Here is a 14,218-nt window from a genome sequence, read left to right as displayed (position 1 = left end):
CTTGCATGATGGCAAGACAAAGAGTCTATCAAATGTATTACATGTGCCATCAATCACAAAGAATTTAATGTATGTTGGCCAAATGGTAGAGCAAGGGTTTCAAGTTCAATTTAATGCAAAAGGTTTTTTTGTAGAAGTGTAGATTGGTCACAAAAGGAAGTAGAGTTGTCCACATGTTAAGTTTAGATGCGAGAATTCCACTATGAATGTTACTATGTATGCTAAAGGAAAAGGAGTGGTCATAGCAGCAGACACATTGAAATATGGGATAAACATATTGGACATGCAAATGTATAAAGGCTAAAATTAATGCAGTCCAAAGGATTAGTTATAAGGTTGCCTGCTTTTAGAGTTGCAGAATTTCATAAATTGTGTGAAGCATGTCAATTTGGTAAGGAGGAAAGACAATCTTTTTCCCATGATAGAGATGTGAGCAGGAATATACTTGATGTTGTGCATACATATGTTTAGGGGCCTACACAAAACATATATCTTGATGGCAACAAATATTTTATCAAGTTTATTGATGATTGTTCAAGAAAGCTATGGGTATATTTCATGAAGGAAAAGAGTGATTTATTTGAGCACTTCAAAACTTTAAATCCTATTGTTGAAACAAAAACAAGTTGAAAGTTAAGTGCTTTAGATCAAATGGAGAGGGAGAGTAGCTCTCTAATGAGTTTAGTACTTTTTGAGGTCTCATGGGATAAAGAGATAGTTTACTTGTATGTATATCCCACAGCGAAATGGGGTTGCGAAAAGGAGAAATAGACATATTGGAGAAGTTGCATGGGCATTGATGGCTAAAAAGAATATGTCAAAATATGTTTGGTCTAAAGTTGTTCATACTTCTATATATATTATAAACAAAACTCTCACATCTGCTTGCAATTCATGGGATGACCCCCAAAGAATGCTTTAGAAGCAAAAAGACCAATGTGTCACACTTGAAAGTGTTTGGCTATATTGCATATGTTTATGTGCCAGATGAGCTACAAAAGAGGATTGATTTAAAGTATAAAAAATGTATTTTTATTGGATACTCTTTAGAGCAGAAAGGGTATCATTATTATAACCCTATCACAGGTGAGTTCAGAGTGAGTAGGGATATTATGTTTTATTAGATGAGCAGTTGGCATGCATCTAATGGTGATGCATTAGATGATGATGATGATCATAATAGTAATGTGTAGAAAGAAAAGAAAGAATCATGGAGCCTTAGTGAACCAGAAACATCATCTAGTAGACTAAGGAGCAACCCCACATCTTCAAGTGCATCTAAAAGTGTTGTAGATAAAGACAAAGGGAAGAAGAAAGTGTTGGATGGTAATGACACATCTACTAGTAATTTGGGATTTGATGGAGTTTTCAGTGGTTCAAAGAGTTTGGATAATGAGCTTGGCATTTCTTTAGTCAAGACACTAGGTGTACATAGAGCACATGGTAATATAAAGGCTCCACTAACTCATCCATTGGTATGCAGGTCTAACATGATCAAATACCATGTTAAAAGATTTGGTCTTGAAGTTTATATAACTCACCATTATGTTGATATGGTAAAGAGCCCACTTGCTTTGATGATGCTATTAGTTATGCTCATTGGGATGCAGCAATGGATGAGGAGATGGATACATTAGAAGCCAATAAGACTGAGGATTTGGTACCATTTCCTAAGGTCAAGAAATCTATTATTTATAAGTTTTTTTGCAAAATCAACCATAATGTAGATAGTTCTATTAGCAGTTATAAGACTATGCTTTAACATATGGCATAAATTATGAAGAGACATTCACTCCAGTTGCTAGGATAGCAACTGTTAGATGCATGATTTGGCAATAGCCAAATGTTGAAATTTACATCAAATGGATGTAAAGAATGCCTTCTTTCATGGTAAATTGCAAGAGGAGTTGTATCTAGAGTAGCTAGTAGGTTATGAGGATTTACAACATATCCCACATATGTGTACAGGTTAAATAAATTTCTTTATGGGTTGAAGCACGCACCTAGAGTATGGTTTGAAAAGATCATGCTTTAGGTATCTTGTCAAGATCTAAGAGTATCTTGTCAACATTGGATTTTATATTTCTGATGCTAACCACTCACTTTATGTGAGAAAGAGAGATGCAAGCCTGATCGTCATAGTCATCTATGTGGATGACTTCATTATTATAGGTGACAGTGATAGTGAGATTGCTAAAGTTAAGGACTTCTTGAAGAAGAAGTTTGAGATGAAGGATTTAATTGAGCTAAGCTAGTTTCTTAGTATTGAGATGATTTGATGTGATGATGATATATGGCTATCCCAAAGGTAGTATGGCTTGGATATATTATTGTATGGTATGAGAGCATGTAAGCCTCTTTTAGTGCCATTGGGGCAAAATGTGAAGTTGAGTATTGATGTTGGGGATGAGATAAAAGACCCTACTATGTTCAGTAGAATAGTAGAAAGTTTGATTTACATGACTATCACAAGGCCAGATGCTATCGGTTGGCTGTGTTAATCAATTTTTGTAGATGCTTAGAAAGCCTCACTTGGATGTAGTTAGATGCATACTGAGGTATGTGAAGTCCACTTTGCATTATGGACTTTTTTATGAGGTAGGTAAGAATATACATGTGTTTGGATACACAGATATAAATTGGGTTGGTAGCATGTCTGATAGAAGATCTACCAACATATTTATGTGTTTCTTTGGTAGTGTAGCAATTATATGGAGTAGTAAAAGTAACCTACAATTGCTTTATCGAGTATATATGCTAAGTATAGAGCTCAAGTAAGTTACTCATGAATATATGTGTACATCACATGGGTTCAAAATAAGGTAATTTTAAAATACCATTTTTTACTTATAGAAGGGTGTAATATAAAGGGGTTATTTACATATTGAATAGAAAAGGGTTATGTTTTTTTCATGAAAAAATCACAGATAAGGATACTTATAAATAAGCCTTGAACACACATGATGTAGAGGATATATATATATAGTAACTTCCCTGAGGTATAGAGGTATTGCTATGGCAGCATGTGAGGTGGTATGGCTACAAAAGTTATTGAGTAATTTGGATATGCAGGGAGATGGTCCAGTTGCCATTCACTATGACAATAGGAGCAACATATAGTGAGCTAGGAACCTGGTGTTCTATTCTAGGACAAAACACATTGAGGTGCATTACTACTTTTGAGAGAGAATATACTTTTAGGTAAGATTGACTTGGTATAGGATGCACACAAGATTAGATAGCTGACATTTTTACAAAGGCATTGGATGTAAAGAAGCTTCGAAGATTTCAAACCTTACTTGGAGTTGCAAAGATACAGTTGAGCTTGAGGGGGAGTGTTAAGATGGCAAGCTCAACACGTGTAGCCATTAATGATGGACCATCTAGCTAGATGGATCTACATGTGTATACTTAGCACTTGGTAGTCATTATGATTCTCATATGGCTCTACTGACTTATCACTTATTATATTTGGTTTGTTGCACCTACCTACTACAGTTGGCATAGTTATAGTGCCAACTGTGCAGTTGATTAGTATAGTTAGTTATGCACTATTTGACTTAGTAAGACACTTTCCTTTATGTCGTATCTTATCTATACTTTTTTTGCATTATATTGTATGAGGAAGAAGAAAAATAACCAACAAGGAAACATTTTGGCCTCCATCTCTCTTCTTATGTTCTTGAGTGAGCTTTCTCTTATGTGTATGGTATGTGTTTGGTGCAACTCAAGCAAGTCCCCCCACAATGTGATTCTTGATATCCAGAACAACGAAGCATCATTCAGGAATGAGTTTTGTCCACCCATAGTAAACAACCAATCTATGCAAGTCTGTGTTGAATATCTCAAAATCTGTATAGAATTTGAAAAAACTTTCTTTTGCAAAGTTATACATCAAATTGAAACTATTAGGGATAACAAACCATTTCTCCAAAATCTATTTTTACAACAAGATATGACTTCTACAAAAAAACAAGGTGTTATAGGGTTTCTCATAGATTGAAGGTCAAGTTTAGCTCCACAACTCTAGCTCTTGCAAAGCCAAGCTCTAATACCATTTTCAAAGAGAGGGGAAGAGGCAAACAAGAATGGGAGCCATGAATAGAATAGTGTACTCTCTCTTCTTTCATTATTCATTGTGTAGCACACACAAGTACTAAGTCTAAGTCACACATATAGGGTAAGAAATTTGGTCACTAACTGACTAAATACCTCTAACTTGAGTTAAGACTCTGACCAACTCATTATTATGGCAAACATAAGATGGTGATAGCTAGCTATAGATGTACAACTAAGTCGTAGATATGGAGCTTGAATCTCAATAATTTCTTGATTTGGTTGCCCCATCAAGATAGTAAGCAACCAAGGCATTCACTTTATCAATGAGGAGATTTCTCACATGCTCACATGCATGGTTATTCACCAAAATTCATCTCCCTACTACCATCAAGAAAATTGCAAAGTTGAAGAAAGTAACAAGATTTGAATCAACATCCTTCCAAGATAGTCCCTATCTCCAAGAGTGACTACAAGAACAAATAGATGGATGTGCTATGGACATATCACACAACCTACAAAATTACAACTAAATATATGCCTTTCAAACTATAATAGATAGAGTCTTACCAATTGAACTTTTTGTTCATAGTTTATGAATAGTAATGCAAGAGTGCTAGAAGGGTAAGAAAGCTTAAACAAGTGTCTCATTGAGCTAGAATGCTTAAAAAGTTTCTTCTATTAGGTATCCATATGCTCATATGCACAAAGGCTCATCGAAAGGCATGGTTTGACAAGCATCGCAAATGCAAAATCTTTGAGAAGGTCAATTCAGTATTGATATGCTCCATTAAAGGACAAAGGCAAAAAATAAACTTTAGACATCTCTTTCCTTTCCATGTATACTAGATTAGCAAAACAAAAAATGTAGATGTTGAAATATTGAATGGCAAGGGATCTAGATTGCATTTTATGTTATTTGAAAAGAATTTTTAATGCACATAATGACCAAATTTTATGTTAATCACCAAAATTTAGGCATATAATTCAATGGCACATGATTATTTCAAGATAAAGCTAAATAGTGTGTTAAAATATTGAAAGAGAGATGGGGAGAGTAACAGAAACTTCTCAATAATGATAGAGAGAAGCAGATTTAAAGGACAATGCTTGAAAAGGTATTACATGACTAATAGAATATGGTGCCTTCATATAGGCTTACAAATGATGGTTTAGGGTAGTAGTTTAGAGTAGTCCTTTTGGTATCTATACCTTTCAATTGGTGCTTTAGGGGTTGACATGTGGAAAAGGTGAGATCCTATGGTGCATTGGGTGTAGGGAAACTCTCTTCTTATTAATGGATATAAAGCATAAGATAAAACATAATTATTTTTAATGGGTGTGCCTCTTGTGCAATCCCCTCAATATTGCATCATGGGTTTGTTTTTTTAATGCCCCCTTCAAACTCATGATATGCACATCTTTATGCATGACCATCTTGTGCAATAGAATGGTCACACATGAGTTACCATGAATATGTGCATCGCTGTGTAGCCTAGAGGCACATTGGCTTGTCCCCTCAAGATGATTATAGAGATATTCTTTGCTTGATCATTTGTGGATCACAAGAGTGGATGGTTTAGAGAAATTGGGCTTTTAGATAAGACAATTTTAACCAAGGCTTGTACATATGAAGTTACAAGAGTTTTATCATATAATATGAGGGAATTTGTAACGTGCCTATCCAAGCAGGTTTTTAGCGGTCCATCGAGAGACGAGTCTAAGCGGTGGCGCTCGGCACTCCCATGGAATGTCACAAGGTTTGTCGCCTAGGGTTTCTCGAGTCTGCCTCGCAATGGAATGTTTGTGGCCAAACCCACTAGGATCGACCTGAACTTGAGTCCCTAGTGGCCAAGGTCTCCTGACACCATTCTAGCATCGATTTTGGACATCCTACTTTGCGTAGAGATAACCAAGCCGAAGCAGGCCCATGCCGCACTTGGTTCAAAGAGAATGGGAAATGAAAGGGATGCGGCGCTCCACCTCTTTGCCCATAGCGCATAGTCCCATTCCGGTCCCCTAAAATGGCATGAATCGGGGTTCTAGCCTAACAATTTCTAAGCGTTGGTCGTCAGTAAAACCTTGTGAGAAGCCTCCCAATTCTCTGGGAGCATCCTGCCATAGGACAGACCCGTCGAGGGTTCCACCCTCCCGCTTCCCTCACTTGGCGTACTTTAGTTGTCTAATTAGCCCTATCACTTTTAAGTGTGACATGTGAAAACATCTTCCTTAATTAGCCTTTTTAGAGGATAGGGTTCGTTCACGTAATCTTATGGCATTGACACGAAAATAAATTCGAACAGGTTCCCTAGAAGTACTTAATATTAGCAAATTATCAGAGTTACAAATCTTATTCAAAAGAGACAATATTCGCAATCCGTAAGGATGCACTTTATTTCCACCAAGTTTCCGCCTTGCACTAGTAACAAGGGCTCTCGAAAATCTATTCCGAGTCACGTTGATCATTTGAGTAGGGCCCAAAGCCAGGGAATTTACAGCCAGAGCCCCCTGGCATCCAAGCGTCCTCCTACGTTCCAACCAATTCACGGAGAGACCTCTCGTATGGCAGGTGTGGTCCATGTTCCCATCACGGCTATTTAGAACCCCCTTAGCTAGGGTTGGTAGCTAGCTGGGGGTGGTTTGGCGCACCCTCCAAAAGTTCAACCTAATTCACTATACTCATTACTCATTTATGAGTTTGGGGTTACACAATCTCTTTTTTGTTTGTTTTTTTTTTAAGAAGCAGTGATCCTAAATTTACAAGCACAAACAAAGGTGCAGGTGAGTGCTCGAGACATATGCTAAGGTGGGGTCCCTCTCTTGACCCTAGCATTTGTCCTTCTTACCTTAGCAATAATTTCAAATATCCTCCAAAGGGTAGGGAATTTCTTCATTCCGTCCCCCTAAGATTGGCTTAATTTCTTCAAAACCCTAAATAAGTTTAGTTGAGCCCTATCCTTGCGTGTATAGGGTTCATTTTTATTGAACCGCTCTTGAATAAATTTTAGTATTTCGTAAGTGCAGTTTATAGTTATCTTTAAGATGAATCCCTAGCAGTGCGACTAAAACTGATCATGATGCCCCGCAATTTGGAGGTGTATCTTTCCTAAACGGCCTTTGCTTTTGGGAATTCATTTTGATGCACTTATGCAAAACACAAATAGAGACTTATATTTTTTCTTTCTTCTGGGTGGAGGACGTGAAATTATCAGTCTTAAGGCAAAAGAGAACACTCCCCTCTGAAGGTTTATAGGGGCCTAATACCTATTTTAGTCTTACAATGGCCTAGATATACTTAAACATCATCGTAGCAATTCAAGAATTTCATGTACTTGATTCAAACCGTCACTTCTACCTTTCCAATTTCACGAGTTTTGTGATGCCATGCAAGAAGGCATTCTTTACATCTATCTGATGTAAAGACCATCCCTTTGATGCAGCCATAGCAATGACTGCTCTTACGGTTGCCATCCTTGCAACCGGACTGAATGTTTCTTCATAGTCAATGCCATATGTTTGTGCATACCCCTTGACTACTAATCTTGCCTTGTATCTGTTCACAGAACCATCTGCATTGTGCTTCACCTTATAAACCCACTTACAGCCAATTGCATTTTTACCTTTAGGCAAAGGTACCAATTCCCATGTAGCATTTGCTTCCAAGGCATCCATTTCTTCATCCATGGCTTTCTCCCATTTTTCTTTTCCCATGGCTTCCTCAAAAGAAGTGGGTTCTGGTTCCTGTATCACTTTAACCATATATGCATAGTGAATGGCTGTAAATCCATCATATTTCAGCCTATCCACAGGATACCTAGCTCTCGTAGACCTACGCAAAGTAGGTTCACTCCCAGGTGCTCTCAAAACATCCCTGGTCTTCCTTACTCCAGGTGTAACAATAGAAGGAATATCCAACTCATCATCAATGCTCTGTTCTGAGCCACTGGATTCACCATCCACATAAGAGTGACCTGCATTCACATCAAACATGGGCTGATCAACCTTCTCTTTTCCTTTTCGTGATACCTGCATACCACTATCTGCATTGCTTTGAGAAGATTCTCCTGATCTCAATCTGCCTGTCCATGGCGAAGAATGTGAACCACTGCTAGAGGACGCTCCAGGTCCACTAATATTTTGTGACTGCAGCTGTGAATTCTGTGCAGCATTACCATTTTGTGCATCTACATCATCAATCACATTTACTGGTTTATACCAGCTACTCATCTCATCAAAAACAATATCTCTGCTCATTGTAAACTTACGAGTAGAAGGGTTATAGCATCTATACCCTTTTTGCTGCAGAGAGTAACCAATAAAGATGCACTTCTCAGCTTTTGGATCCAACGTGGATCTCAACTCATCTGGCACATGTACATAGGCAATGCTACCAAAAATTTTCAAATGAGAAATATCTGGTTTCCTACCAGTATACCTCTCCTCTGGAGTCATTCCATGTATTGCTGCAGTGGGAGTCCTGTTCATTATGTAGACTGCTGTAGCAACTGCTTCAGCCCAATAAAAATCTGGCAAGTCTTTTTCATTGAGCATGGCACGAGATACCTCTCCAATATGCCTGTTTTTCCTTTCTGCAATTCCATTTTGTTGTGGGGTATGACTGCATGAATATTGCTGCTTTATGCCATGCTCTTGCAGGAACCTTGCAAACTCATTTGAGAGGTACTCTCCCCCTCCATCTGACCTTAGGCATTTTATCTGCAGGCCTGTTTCTTTTTCAACCATAGCTTTAAGAGTTTTGAAATGCCCAAAAACTTCACTTTTCTTTTTCATAAAATACACCCAAACTTTTCTGCTATAGTCATCAATAAAAGTGACAAAATAATGACAGTCTCCAAGAGATGCAGCTTTAGTAGTCCACACATCAGAGTGGATTAATTCCAATGGCTTCTCACTCTCTTGAACATGTCTAGGAAATGGTTTCCTTGCCTATTTTCCAAACTGACAGGCTTCACATACCTTATGCATTTCTGCAACCTTGAATTTGGGCAATCCTGCAACAATATTTTGGGCCTGCATTGATTTAAGTCGCTGTACATTAACATGACCAATGCGTTTATGCCAGATATCAATATCTGCAACTACACCGGTCCCATGTGCAAACATTGCTGCACTCAATTCAGACATGTCTGCATCCAATGTAAACATTCTGCCCTTCTTCTTTCCTTTTGCTATCAAGCGACCTTTATTTTTCATATCCTCAACAAAGCATCCATGAGGATTAAATCTGACCTGCAAGCCCTGCTCAACCATTTGACCAACAGAAACCAGATTCTTGGTGATATTCGGGACATGAAATACATCGGACAGTATTTCTTTTTCCCATCCTGCATAGACAAAGAAATTTTTCCAATCTGCACAATAGGATGTGCAGTATCATCACCAGTTTCCACAAATCCTGGTTTTTCCATTTTCCTTGCATCCTCCATCCATTCTGCATGACCTGTCATGTGGTTTGATGCACCTGAGTCAACATACCATACATCATTGCTTTCTTCTGCACTCGTCACAGAATTGTTCATGTGCTGCACCATAAACAAATGCTCATTTCTGTCATCACCCTGTCTACTAGAAGATGCATAATTCCCTTGTTGCAGTTTTCCATTCATGATGTCATTCTGCTTTTTATAGCAGTCTTTAGCCATATGACCCATTTTACCACAGTAGTAGCATTCAACATTACTGTTTGTATTTTGGCCTCTTTGCCATCCACCACGACCTCTTTGGCTCCCCCTGCCTCTAGAGTTACCACGTCCTCCTCCATAGGACTGGTTTTCTTGAGTTTGCTGCATATTCTGATTTCTACCACGGCCTCCATATCGGCCTCCTCTACCTCTGCCTCTACCTCTTCCAGCATTTGAGTAGAAGACAGCTTCTTTTGAAGTTCCTCCTGAAGAAGATGCACCACCATTTCTCTGCTCCTCAGAAATTAGAAGAGCAATCAACTCCTCAAAATCAGGAAATCTTTCACGGACGGAAATGGATGTTCGGAACTGTGCATAATCCTTTCCTAGACCATTCAAGGTCACTGAGACTAAATCATCATCTTCCACTGGCGACCCAATGGAAGCAAGTGCATCTGCAATCTTCTTCACCTTCATGTGGTAGTCATTGATGCTCATACTTTCTCTTTGCACATTGTGCAACTCTTGCTTGAGCTGTATTTTCCTGGCTTGCGTATTTGTGCTATACATTTTTGACAAAGTATCCCATGCCTCCTTTGGCGTACTTGCATCTTGAATATGCACAATCATAGAGTCTGAAATGCTGATAGACAGCCAGTACATAACTTTCCTGGCTCTCTCATGCCATGCTTTAAATGCCTGCATTTGCTGTTGATTGGGAACATCAGGAAGAACTGGTTCTTCTTCATTTCCTGCAACAAATTCCCAATATCCTTTTCCCATAAGGAAATTCGTCATTCTAAACTTCCATGCTTGGAAGTTGTTCTTGTCAAGCTTTTCAGTGACAATCTGTGAGAGAGAATCAGACGCCATTACAGAACACTGCAAAAAGTTCTGTCACTGCAAAGAACACAGCTTCAGCCTCACAAAGGCAAATCTGCAAAACTGACGAAAGTGGTATTTGACCACACAGTCACTTCCTAGTGACGATTTTGCATCAACAGGCAACAGGGATGATTTTGTAACTCCCAATGTCTCTGCGCACAAGCATACGATGCAATTTCTACAGTAACTTTTCACCGACCTGTAGAACAGTGACTGCACAGCATAAAACTAGGCCTTTTCCTGAGTGCGTGCAGAAAACTTCTGCCTCCAAAACAGGCCCCGAAATGGCCTCAAATCAAAAAAACAAGGTCGCCAAGGGCTAAAGCCCTTTCCCCGCAACATATACTGCCCTCTTGCTTCACCGCGAAGGGCGTCTCAACCTGAGACAATGCACTCCTGCACTTTTCGGCTGTGCTACCTGCAGAGATCTGCTCCCAAAACAGAAAATGAAAGCAACACTGCTCCTCTTACCAGAACACCGCGAGCTTGGCTTGCTTTCTTGAGCTCCTTACCACGAACAAGGCTCTGATACCATGTCAAGATTGTGGGAGAGAAGGAAGGAGTCTCACTTGTAGCTTTCTTGCTTGCACAATGGGGGAATACACACAGAGGTGGAGGCTGAAAACAGTTTTCCTCTTCTTAGTTGTGTAAGCCAAAAAGAACTCTCGTACAAAGAAATAGAAGAACCCTATATATGGGTCTCAAACCAAACTCAACTAACTAAGGTGGCATACTAACTGAGCCACGAACTAGAGTAGATAAGGATAGCTATCATGTAGCTATTATTCATGGGCGGTGTACCAACCGCGTCTGCAACTGACAAGTCGGTGACATAAATACACAACGATCACCCTGGCGTATCACGAGTGGAGCTCGATATCTCAACATAATACCCATACAATGCTTGAAAAGGTGTCATTTGAATGCTTTCTTGGTAGGAAGCATTATAGGCAAACTTTACTAATGGTAGATATTGAATCCATTTCTTGGGTTCGCGACAACAATAAGCTCTAAGGATATCTTCACTGACTTGATTGACCCTCTCTGTTTGGCCATCAGTTTGAGGGTGATAGGCTGTGTTGAAACAGAGTTGAGTCCCAATGGCTCCAAATATCCCTCTCCAGAAGTGAGACTTGAAGAGGGAGTCGCAGTCACTAATGATCCTTCTAGGCAACCCATGGAGCCTAAATATCTCCTTGATGAACAGTCTAGCAATATCTGAAGCTTTATAATTTGTCTTGACTGGAATGAGGTGTGCAACCTTGGTGAGCTATCTACTATAACCATAATTGAGTTGTAGCCCCCTTGCACTAAGGGTAACCCAACAACAAAATCCATGTTGATAAATTCCCACTTCATTTAGGGGATGTCGAGAGGTTGCAGCTTCCCAGGCATCTTGACATGTTCTGCCTTGATGCATTGGCAAGATAAACATTTCGCGATATATTTAAGCACGTCTCCCTTAAGCCTTCCCCAATGGTAGCTTTCCACCTTGATGCATTGGCAAGACAAACATTTTGTGATATATTTACACACGTCTCCCTTAAGCCTTCCCCAATGGTAGCTTTTTCTGACCGTATTGACGGTTTTGACATATCCGGGATGGCCTGAAAAGGGGAGTTATGTGCTTCCCAAATTATTCTCTGTTTGAGTTTCCTGCTAGAGGGTATGCATAATCTTGTCCTAAAATAGACAAGTCCCTCATGGACGGAGAATTCTTGATATTTGACCTTAAGTTTTGGGTTTTGGTCCTTCCCCAAAATTTCCTCTATCATCACCAGATATTCCGGATCATGGCTAACTTCTTCCTTGGCTTGTTCAAGGATAGGGTTGCTAGGCATTGACACCATAGTTGCCAAAGATTCAGCCATTGAGGGTTCCTCCATGATAAGAGAGTTGAGGAATGCCTTATGACTTAGAGCGTCAGCGACCACATTCTCTTTGTTGGGTTGATACTTGATCGCAAAATCATACTCCTGTAGAACTTCTATCCAATGACATTGCCTCATGTTGAGGTCACTCTGGATGAAGATCCATTTAAGGCTCTTATGGTCCGTGATCAAAGAAAACTTGTTACCAAGCAAGTAATGTTGCCAAAGTTTGAGGCCGTGGATCACTGCTAGCAGTTCTAGGTCATGGGTGGCATAATTCCTATCATGGGTTTTTAGCTTCGGCCAGGAATAAGCTATGGGATGACCTTCTTGCATTAGTACACAGCCCAGTGCAAGTGTGCTAGCATCCGTGACAACTTCAAATTCCTTGCTTAAGTCAAGGAGCTTCAAAATTGGTGATGTCACCAAGCTATGCTTGAGTTTATCAAAACTTGCTTGTTCAAAGGGCATTCACATTATGGCAACTTGTTTTTTCAGCAAATTTGTGAGGGGTGCTACGATTAAAGCATAGTCCTTAATGTGTCAAGATTGTGGGAGAGAAGGAAGGAGTCTCACTTGTAGCTTTCTTGCTTGCACAATGGGGGAATACACACAAAGGTGGAGGCTGAAAACAGTTTTCCTCTTCTTAGTTGTGTAAGCCAAAAGAACTCAAGTACATAGAAATAGAAGAACCCTATATATGGGTCTCAAACCAAACTCAACTAACTAAGGTGGCATACTAACTGAGCCACGAACTAGAGTAGATAAGGATAGCTGTCATCTAGCTATTATTCATGGGCGGTGTACCAACCGCATCTGCAACTGACAAGTCGGTGACATAAATGCACAATGGTCACCCTGGCATATCATGAGTGGAGCTCGATATCTCAACACTCCCCCTCGAGCTCAATCCCAATTCCTGCACATCAAGCAGGTCTCTGAACCTACGCAGCTTCTCTGCGCTCAATGCCTTCCGTAAATATGTCAGCTACCTGATCCTCTGTGCTGACATAAACTAGACCAATAAGACCTAGTAAAACCCTCTCCCGCACATAGTGATAATGCACCTCAATGTGCTTTGTTCTAGCATGATAGACTGGGTTATTTGCCAAGTGTATACTACTCATGTTGTCACAATAAATGACAACTGGCCCATCTGTAGGCTGATGCATATCATAAAGTAGCTTATGCAACCAAGCTACCTCACATGTAGCCATTGCTGCGCCCCTGTACTCAGCCTTTGTGCTCGACAAGGCAATTGTAGGCTGTTTCTTGCTACTCCAAGTGACTGCAGCACTCCCAAAAGAGAACACATATCCACTAGTAGATCGTCTATTAGAAATACTACCAGCCCAATCAGCATCAGTGTATCCATGCAACTATATCTGAACCCCAGTCTCATAAAGTAGTCCATACTGCAATGTGGACTTCACATACCTGAGTATGTGTCTAGCCGCATCCAAATGCAGTTTCCTTGGAGCCTGCATAAACTGACTTACCAATCCAATAGCATAGCTCAAATCTGGCCTGTTAATAGTCATATAAATCAAACTTCCTACTATGCGTCTGTACATAGTAGGGTCTTCCAGAAGCTCACCTGCATCTGCGCTCAGCTTCACATTCTGTTCCAAAGGAACTGAAATAGGCTTACAGCCTGTCATCGCATATTTGGACAGCATGTCCAATCCATACTGCCTCTGCAAGAGCCGTATCCCACTTGGTGATCTAATCACCTCAATGCCCAAGAAATAACGCAGCTCTCCC

The sequence above is a fragment of the Lygodium microphyllum genome, chromosome 7 (assembly GCF_053477565.2).
Source record: "Lygodium microphyllum isolate KBCC chromosome 7, Lygodium_microphyllum_v1.1.10, whole genome shotgun sequence".
Classification (NCBI taxonomy): domain Eukaryota; kingdom Viridiplantae; phylum Streptophyta; class Polypodiopsida; order Schizaeales; family Lygodiaceae; genus Lygodium; species Lygodium microphyllum.
The sequence above is the reverse complement of the archived record's forward strand: the minus strand, read 5'-3'. Positions refer to the sequence as shown.